At 30.7% G+C, this 8,404-nt stretch overlaps 1 long non-coding RNA gene across 1 annotated transcript; it reads right to left on the minus strand.

Moving 5' to 3' along the window:
* Positions 1 to 1,055: 1,055 nt before the first annotated feature.
* LOC141716870 (uncharacterized) lies at positions 1,056 to 4,693 on the minus strand. Its single transcript, XR_012573395.1, has 4 exons — positions 4,408 to 4,693; positions 4,071 to 4,103; positions 2,110 to 3,239; positions 1,056 to 1,392 (listed from the first exon to the last, which is right to left on the minus strand). It is a non-coding gene; the product is annotated as an uncharacterized LOC141716870 (long non-coding RNA).
* Positions 4,694 to 8,404: the final 3,711 nt, after the last annotated feature.

Consider the following 8,404-nt stretch of genomic DNA (forward strand, 5'->3'; position numbering starts at 1 on the left):
TATAATTCTGCTTCCTAAAATATATCAATCAGATATCTTTTCTTCCAAGTATTCTATTCTTCATAGAATTCCTTCTTCATGCATATCTCTTTTTACGTTTGTCTCGATCTTCTCTTCCTTTAATCAGTCGCCTTCCTTATCTGAACGTTTCCTTTAAGTCCTGATATTATCTCCTGATAAATATCTCCTGAACCTTAAGTACTGATGACTTAAGTTCTGACTTCAGTATAAGTACTGATTTCAGTTAAGTACTGATTTCAGTTAAGTACTGATTTATCCTGTTTGAGTAAGATCTGAAAACTAAACATAAATCACATTAGTCATGACATTATCAAATATATCTAACACATACATACAATAAATATATACATGTATATAAATTAATACATACATACATGCACACATACATACACACACATATATACCACTACACCATATTTGACCTGTAGCAACACCAAAAAAAGTGTTAAAATGGCAAAAAAATTGTTACCTAAAGCAAAAAAATGGGCCATGGTTACATCTTTTAAAAATTTGGGGGTGTTGGATTTGCCCCTGCTACAATAGGTGTCTACGGTTACACTTTTTGAAATTTTGGTAACACCTCTCAATGTGTTACAATAGAGTACCTATAGATATATTTTGTATTTATATGGTAACAAGTTGAAGGTGTAACCACAGTTCTGTTGCAACACACCCTACTCTTTAGTAACACAAAAAATATGTTGGAATAGACTCTTTTGTAACACCAGTTTTGCTATTGTAACACTCAATTCAATCTTTTGGTAACATTTTTATATCTTATTGTAGCATTCTTTTTTAACACTCTGGTATTTTTTTTTTGGTAAATAAGGTCTAAGCCTCATAAAATATATAAAAGAGAAAGAATTTACATGAGTCACTTCTCAAAATTTCTCTTAGAACAGGCTCTAAGAAAAACAAAGAGAAAAAACAAAAAACAAAAATAAATTACATAAAAAATCAAACCTAACTTAAAATAAGAAAGTCAAGGCTAAAAGACTTAACAAAAAAATCACAGAGGTACATAAAATGCTCCAAGAGAAAACCCCAGACTCCCGCAACGGAAGACAACAAAAAGGAAAACCTAGTCCTCGAATGACAATACTTCGAAACATCCAGACACCTGCAAAGGCGAGCTCTGAAAATCTGGAAATTCCTGCATAAAAAAACCAGACCAAAATCCCTTTCGCAGCATTACAAAATTCATCTACTCGTCAGCAAAAGAACACGACCTCACTCCACAGACCCAGGAAATAACTGAGACCACCTTAGCATAAAAGCTGACAAAAATGGAGAGAAGACCACTCATAAACCACAAGCTCCAAACCCACACCATACTACCAAAGAAACTCCACTTCAATAACCGAACAACCCCTGTAAACAAATATTTAAACAAAATTAGTATTGCAGGGAGGCTGAGAAACCAAGTGCATCAGCAAAACAAGATAAAAAAGCAATATGTGCACAAGTGATATTGCACTTGATGTTGCCTCGGAAATGGTGAAGGAATTAGAGATTACTGACTGGGATTCAACTGACATTGCTAAGATGATCAGTGAGGAGATATTTGCCCTGCTCCCAGATTGGAAAGAATCCAACTTAACTCAAAACCTTCATCATCAACAACAAAGCTTCAATTACAACGACAATGATGACGAAGATGGTATAATCCACCACCTTTTATATTCTCCCTCCTCCCAAAATTCCTCCCATGCTTCCCTTCCAGGCCTTTTTACATCAACTCATGATTGGCCTCAAGGTAATTACAATTAGTTTATATATTAATAGATACTGGGTACAAATTCAATTGAATTTTTCATTAACTTTGAAGATGGTACATATTAAACATCATGTGATTGGTCTTCGACTTCCTCAGATACAAAACTAAATAGGGTAAGAAAAGGGTTGTGATGTTGCTACAATTACGGTGAGGCTATAGAAAAAATAACATTGTTTGAATATTTGAGCTTTTATACTTGCATCTAAATCAGCTGTTAAATTTATGTATAATCATAATTCTTAACTAATTTCACGTTCGATATTATATTATTTAAAAAAACTAATTATTGATAAAATTAAGAAAAAAACTACCTCCACAACAGTAACACTAGCCAACTGGAATAGGTCTGCATAGGTCACACCAGGATACTTGTCTTTGATAGGCTTCAGTAGCTTGACAACATTGACAAGCCCTGTAATCCAGCTTATAAGGAAAATTAAATTTCACCAACTTCATAAATAAGTAGGAGATGAATCATATTTTTAATGCAAAAAGACTGGAACTATTGATTTCCAAACCTACGAATACTAAATTTTCTCTCTGCAACTGTTGATTTCCTGACCTGTGAATCTATACGAATGTCACAGCTTGTGGACAAAATGGGAGTGAGGATGTTAGCAGTTCTTACAAAATCAGATAAAGCTCCAGATGGATTGCATGAGAAAGTGGTGGCAGATGATATGAAGATAGGGTTGGCTTCTTTCATACAAAAATGCAGTGTATGATTTTAACAGGTATCTGACTCAATAAAGCAGCAGAAGAATTGAGAATGATTACTATAACTAGAATATGGATACCAGATACATCTGTAAGAAAAGGGGAAAGCTAGTAGCGTAGTACATTGTGGAGAAAAGGACCTATTGATTGAGTACAATGAGTTATCAAGAAGTGTAAGACTCTTTTAGCTAGGTAGATAGTTAGGTTGTCCGATTAATAAATAGAGAACCCTGGGAAAATTTTAAGCAGGTAATATATTATTAAAACACCATCTTTGTTTTCCATCTCAAGGTCATTCTTTGAATACACAGTCTCTTCACTGTAGTAAGAGAATGGAGGTTCCGTCAACATACACAAGTCCTCTTATTTTGTAAGTAATGCAAAAAACTCCGCTACTGCTAAAACCATTGCAAATGACCAAAACTAAAATCCCCTGAGGTTAACGTAAAACAGATTAACTCAAATTAATAAATACGATTCCCCCGTCTCGAAATAAAGATGCACAATCAAAATAACACCTATTAGTTAATGCCGCAATCAAAATTCAAAAATTCAGCTTAGCTACGATCTTCTAAAGTCACATTCCGCTTAGGCAGCAACATAAATTGATATTAATAACTCGAAAATCACTACAATCACTACTCAACTGGTTCCCTGTTAGGTAAGAGTTCTGACCTGTATATTTGAAATAATGTTGCAACGGGGCAGTCATGTCATGGTGTACCTGAAACCAATCAACCTGTTATAAGGAAGGCACTGTATTATTTTAAAGGTATACCGAGAAAATGCTTTTAGTCCATACTCATGAAGCAGCAGTTAAATAGACGTAAAATATATTGATAAATGTAAATCAAGCATAGCATTGAAATTAATTAAAACATACTATATGTTTGTAATGAGAGTTTAAAGCATATACCATAATTTGCAAAGAGTGTATAAGTTCTAAGTTATATACTTTAATCGAAATGCAACTTCTGCATTGGATGTGGGTTGACATGTAAAAATACCAGCTGCAAATATACGGTAAGCACAAACAAAACATTTAGATAAACCTATTAAGTGCTCCAATAATGACAAATAATAACCATTTACAATAGAGTTTGTCCATTAAATATTCACGCCATTGAGTACTAATCAAGCAGAATTCACATTTGCAATTTGTAAAAACGCGCAAAGGACATGCAAAAATCATAATAACAATATGTGCTTGTAAGAAACAAATTTATATATAGTGCATCTTATCCCAATTATAGTGAGTTCAGAATTCAGTGTTCCCTATGAGTAAAAGAAATGTTCATTATAATTTTTATAATTATAAATTTTTTTAAAAGAATGCCCCAGTGAAGCAATAGGTTCAAATGCATAAGATTTTACAGCATTAACACAAAGCGCATATGAAAACACTAATAATTTGTAGACATTTGGTTTCAACAATAAAATCTCACAGATTTAAACCCCTGATTCATGACATTGAACAATAGAAACTTTATAAAAATAATGCAGGAAATACATCAATGGAGATCTCAGATAAAAGTGTAAATCAATATGTATATACCTCAAAAGCCCGTGTATATAATGCAAATGAGACCTGGAAAGAGGGTAAAACAAAACAAAAATTTAGTAATCAATTTAGTAGTTGACCAGAACATACAAACGCAAAATGACAATTCATCATTTCATCTTACACAGATCATCAACACATATTTTTTAATAAAAGAAAATGGAATTATCATCTTATTAATTAAATACTCCATAAATTTACACATACTCGACACACTTTCGAATCAAACACAAAAAAGAGCATATATAAGAGACTAAATAACAATTATACACAGAGATATGAGCACACAAGAAGATATACACACAAATCCGAGAATATAATAAGGGCATACCAGACACACTTTTGAATAGAACAAGAAGAAAGCTCCAAATTTGAGAATAAAGAGACGGCAAGAACCCTAATTTACTCCAAGAAAGCGACTGCTAGAAACCCCATTACAAGCTCCAAATGTTGAACCCGTTTAAGAAGAAAGCCCCAAATTCTACATACCCTAATTAATAGAACCCTAATTACAATCTCCAATATCTAACCCTGACTTGGAAGAAAGCTCACCTTCCTTGAGCGAATTTAGAACTCTAATTTTGAACTCATCGAGAGTCTTTTCATTTGAGAGAGTTTTGGATAAGGGAGAGTGTGTACATTTGTCGGTGTATAATAGTATAAGTGTGAGAGTATATTTTGGTTTACAATATAAAGTGAGCGGGTTAAAATTTTACTTTTGGGCCGCTTAAAATTTTGTCCAAATTTGGCCCACCATTTTTATGCCGCCTAATAATTTTGTCCTACAGTAACACTAATTCTAATATCAAAAGTAACACTGTATTTTATGTTACAATAGATATTTCGTCATGTCTATGCTAACATCAATTATCCCTATATTGTAATATAAAAAAAAAGTGTTACCTCAGATCAAATTTTAGTGATTTAAGGCAACATTTCTGCTTGTAACACCAAAAAAAGTGTTGCTACAGGCCAGATATGGTGTAGTGTATACACACACATGCACATATGCACACATGCACATATGCACACATACACACATACATACATGGATACATACTCATATATTATTATTTGTCATCAATTTAATATTATTTTCCAACACAATGAAATGGCTAAATATTATATGAAATAAAAAATAAAATAAACTATTTATACCCAAATGTACGATTTATACTTCATTATTAATAATTATGTGACATATATCATATACTTCAACCGTCCCATATGTTGTTAACATCGTTAGGGGGGTTTATTGAGAATTAATTCATATGACAATTATACCCCTACATCAATATCTATATAATATTTAATTCACCTCGTCATTCATTTATTAAAAATTATCAGTTGTTGTATAATTAATATGTACATACATACATACATAATTACATATATATATATACATACAAACATACATGACAAAAGTTCCACAACCACGATTGGTTTCACGTGGCTGTGGAACCAACAAATCTGGGTCGTTCAAACCAATCCGCATTGATTCATTGCGGAAGCCACGTCACCTTTCGCAATGATTCATTGCGGAAGCCACGTCACCTTCCACAATGAATCATTGTGGAAGCCATGTTTGATTTATTATTAAATAGTTACTATATTTCAGTTATAAAATAATAAAATTATAATAATAAAATAAAATTTATTATTGTATAAATTTAGTAAAATTATGTACCATTGAATAATAAAATTATAATATAAATATCTAAGACTTTTAGATTATTTCAAGAAACACGTACCCTAGATGATTTTTGATTCATAAATTCATAACACCATGAGTTTATGATTACTTTATGAATAAAAAATCGTCTCGGGTACGCGTTTTTTCAAATTACCTAATAATAGTATTAATGAAATGAGTATTATTTAATAAAAAATATATAATTTTATTATAAAGAAAAAATGTTTATAAAAAATTTATAAAATAATGTTTTAAAAATATAAATGTGAACATAACAAGTCTACTTATGAAATAGCCTATCTATTATATTTAAAAATATATTTATGTGTTTCAAATTAAATTGTAAAAAAAATTATATTTCTAAGAAAAATTATAGAACATATACCGAAACTACTTCATTCGTGATTATGAAGCTTTATAATATTTGTACTACGAAATTGTATATTCTTCTTTTTAGCGGGACTTCATATCATAAACAAAGTATTCTAAAATTAAAATTATATTTGCTAAATATTTTTTTAATGTACTTATTTTATCATAATAAAAGGTAAAATAAAAATATTTATGTTTAAAAAATAAAAAAATTGATAGAAAAAAATCTTGTAATATTAACAAGTTGTATCAAATTTTTGGTTAATTTAAAAAAAATTAATACAAAAAAAAATTATTTTGAAAAAAAAATTTAAGTACTTCCGCAATGAAACATTGCGGAAGCAGAGGGCTTCCGCAATAATTCATTGCGGAAGGTTTTAAAGTTTTTTAAATTTCTCGCGTCTTTGGCGCGTTGGTTGTTTGGGGTTTTTAATACTCCTCGCAATGAGCATTAACTGCACCTCCACCGGCCTTTTTTTCCATCTTTTTCATATTTTCACACTTTTCTTCTCATTTTTTCACCATTTTTCATTGGAGCTCAAGATTTATGATGTGTTTTCTTTTCCTATTTTAATGGCTTCACACTTGTTTTTTCTTGCCCGATTCGATGATTATTCAGAGGATTTAGATGTTCCCTTATCAATTTGACTTTTATGTGGTCTTCTGAAGTCAAAAAATTATCAGATGGGGCTTTCTATTTGTTCTCGATAGACTTCTTGTACGATTTGGATGAGAAAAAAATCCATCATTTGAACAATGACGCGCCTGAATATTTACAGGAAAATAGTGTCTTGAAAAAGCAAGTGCAATAATAGATGTTATGAGTACTGCGTTGTCCTTGGTGGCTCAGATAAATGAAACAGACCGCCTAAATTTATTGAAGGTAAATTTTGAAAGACGGGTAGACTTGTGTTGTTAAATGTGATTGAGAGTAAATATTGACGTATGCCATCATATTCAAAGAAGATTTTTAGCTTACAAATTAAGCAAGACATTATAATTTCCAAAGTAATATAATTGCTTGGAAAAAAATAAATGTAATTGGTTTTGTCGCACCACTTCTTCCTACTTCTTACAGAGAAATTAAAATATGGTATATCTCTTAAGTTTGATCCAGTGTTATCGACTTTTAATTGTTATATTAGATTTTATTGGACAAGTATATATATCGGGTAGTCCTTGAGAAACAATTCACGAGAAGAATAGTTGACATATGCAGTAGTACATTAATTGGAAATATATTTTCTCATATTATATTACTTTAGAGAATGGTTACAATACAATTCAAGATATTTTATTATGTTATGTTTGTTTGCCATTTGTTTCAAGATATCTTATTTTGCTGGGTTAGGTGGTGGAGAAGAAACAAGCTTTCGCATTGATTCATTGAGGAAGTAGTAAGGGCGTTAAAGTAATTTCATTTCTTCCGCAATGAATTATAGCGAAAGGGTGTAAGGGCACAAAGGTAATTTCCGGATTTCGCAATGAATCATTGCGTCCTAGCCATTCGTTTTTAATTGTAACGGCTTTGATTTATTGGCTCACAAAACACTTCCAAACAACCTTGGTTGGGGAAGGGCACCCTACATACATACATACACACATATATACATACATACATGTAATAAATATACACATATATAAATTAATACATGGACATACACACACATACAAACTCGTATATTCTTATTTGTCATCAATCCATCCAAACTCGTCCTACAACATAATGAAATGACAAAATATTATATTAAATTTAATGAAATAAAAAATAAAATAAACTTTTTTTACAGATATGTATAATTTATACTTCACTATTAATCATTCGATTATATATATCATATACTCTCACCATCTCATAGGTTGTTAACATCGTTGTTAGACACAAAGATTAACAAAATGAATTATGTTGGAGAAAATTTAAGAAAGCGGAGGTAAATTTTAAAGCCATTATAAAGATAATATGTTATTTTAGAACATGTTAACAATCTGTTGAAACATTCTAAAATAGAAAATTATTGGGACGAAAAGTATCATATGTCATTCAGTGAGTTAACTTACACGACTGACATCAATTGCCTATATACTATGACTCATCAATCACATTTTTAATACATAAATATATTAAATAATTAAAAAATAAATTAATAATAATTTGGTATTTAGAGTGATTAATATACATCAGGCACACATAATCACTTGTATTTATTTTAGTTTTTAAGTATTAACATATTATAAATACCATTTAATTATGAAGTGACAAAAA

This window comes from Apium graveolens, chromosome 4 (genome assembly GCF_009905375.1).
Source record: "Apium graveolens cultivar Ventura chromosome 4, ASM990537v1, whole genome shotgun sequence".
NCBI classification, from domain to species: Eukaryota; Viridiplantae; Streptophyta; class Magnoliopsida; order Apiales; family Apiaceae; genus Apium; species Apium graveolens.